Source organism: Alligator mississippiensis, chromosome 4 (assembly GCF_030867095.1).
Source record: "Alligator mississippiensis isolate rAllMis1 chromosome 4, rAllMis1, whole genome shotgun sequence".
Classification (NCBI taxonomy): Eukaryota; Metazoa; Chordata; order Crocodylia; family Alligatoridae; genus Alligator; species Alligator mississippiensis.
Genome location: NC_081827.1, coordinates 130234379 through 130236609, shown reverse-complemented (window position 1 = coordinate 130236609; position 2231 = coordinate 130234379).

Genomic DNA, 2231 nt, shown 5'->3' with positions numbered 1-2231 from the left:
CTTGTGTCTAGATCTTGTTTCACTGTCTTCAAAGGTTGCTCTTGAAAATGGAACCCTGTAAAGGGGTGGAGGTGATAGGCATTATAACTAGTATACAGTGGCATGATGACAGTAAACTTCTTGAGGCTACAAAAAAGCAGTTTCCTGGCAAAATTTACGGTGCAAGGAGTTGCAAATGTCCATCAGAATTTTCTTAATCATTTGTAATTGGTGTGAAGTTTAAAAAAAAATCCAGATCTATTAAGTTCTTTGAAACATCTAACTCCTTAAGAATTAAAACCGCATTAACTGAGGAAATTTCTCAAACATCAAGTTAGTATGTTTTCACAATTGGCATTTATTTTTACTCATCAGGTGATACTGGATGGATCTTCATATTCTTCTTCCTACCTGTTTTTCTACTTGGATATACTATAATAAATACCAGCCTTGCTGTCACTGATTTCTGTAAATCTTCCTTGCATTTGTAACACCTGTTATATATCTGTGTGTGTATAGATATATTAGTTCTATATGGTTTGTGGCAAAGTGTTGCATCCAATAAGCCATTTCTATAGCTGTGATATCAAAGTTTACAATTTCATGGGTGATTCTAGCTTTTTTAACCTATAGAACAGTGTAAACTTGAATTTGTCATTTTTGTGATTGGTTGTAACTTTTGATGTCTCAATTCCACCACTCATCAGGAAATTATTCATCGCTTATTTTAACATAAGAGGTTCTGTCTGTGTTTGGGTGGAGGGAATAATCAGATTAACAACTCCGCAGAATTACTGATGGACATTCGATATGCAGATCTCCTATTTGATGTGGTAAATTCATTAAAATATAGGCTCTTTCCATCAAATCTCTGGCCTTCAGTATTATTGGAATTCAGCCCTTTCCCTAGGAAGGCCAACATGGGCCATCAAGAAAGAAGTTGTCTATTGAGCTGAGGTTAAGAAATTATTTTTACAAATAGTTAACAAATTAAGTCTGCATACTCTCCAGTTTGATCGTGCATTGTCCCACCTTGCTGAGTCTGATTTGTCCATTAGAGCTTTGGTGGGGTGAGAGCCATTGCTTAGTATATTTGTGATTAGATACTGAATGCTATTATAACGTCATGTTAAATGGCAGATGCTTCCTCCTCCACCTCCAAACTGCCAGTTGCTAGGAAATGTGTAATAGTATAGGCATTAGGAAATATGCTGTTGTAAACAAGAGAGTTTTATAGCACAGCGGATTGCTTAACTAATGCAAGAATTAGAGATGACAGTTTGGGTGCTCTAAAATTAAAAGAATCCAGACTCAGTCAGTTTGGATAGTTACTCAATAATATTTGGCTCTGGTCTATCTCATGGTATCAGTAGCGTGACCTCTAATGTTGTTGTGCATGTATAATGACCACTACCTTTTCTATATGTGGAGCATGTGGTGGTGAGACTCTGGGAAGATGGTATATGGAAGAATTCAGGTTCTAATTAAAAAGACAGATATGCAATGGAGGGCAAATTATTTTCCTTTATATAAAATGAAGCTGCATAAAGCCTGCATTCTAAGGCATAGCCAATGTTGGAGAAGTAGAAATAGGCTAAAGATAGAGTGGCCAATTGCTCTTATGAGCCAGAGATTTTCTGCAGAACACACCTATGATATTCAGTGGTAACATCCAAACAATATTTTAAGAGTATATTTTCTTCAACAGGGACTTTTTTATTTTACTGCATGTATGTACCATGACTTAAAATGGGACCCAAATTTGATTGGGACTCTAGATATACCTGCAATATAAATGGTAGAAGATTATATTCAATGCATTCATATATAGACCCTTCTCCATGCTGTTAGTTCTGGCATCATAGGTATTCCGTGATTAGTTACTTCCTTAATGTTTTTTATATGTAAGAAATGTATGCTATCAACTTGTCTGTGTACCTCCTTTACATTTATAATGTGTCCTTCTTAAAGAGATCATTAATAGAAACACTGCAGGAGATAATCAAGTACTATGATAAATGTTAAAGGGGTAAAAGATATACATTAGGATAAATGTCCTTGAACTCCCATGTAGACATAATTTGGCTGGGATACCATAATCTTCCATGTAATATCTCTGGTCTCCATCAAGGAGTAACAAGTAATTAGCATGAGTAAGGAGGCTCAACTTTAGGAAGGGACTATTCAGTTCCACAGTGTGTTGTCTCTGTAGATGTTTGAGGGATATTTGTTGTAACCGTGTTGGTCTAGTG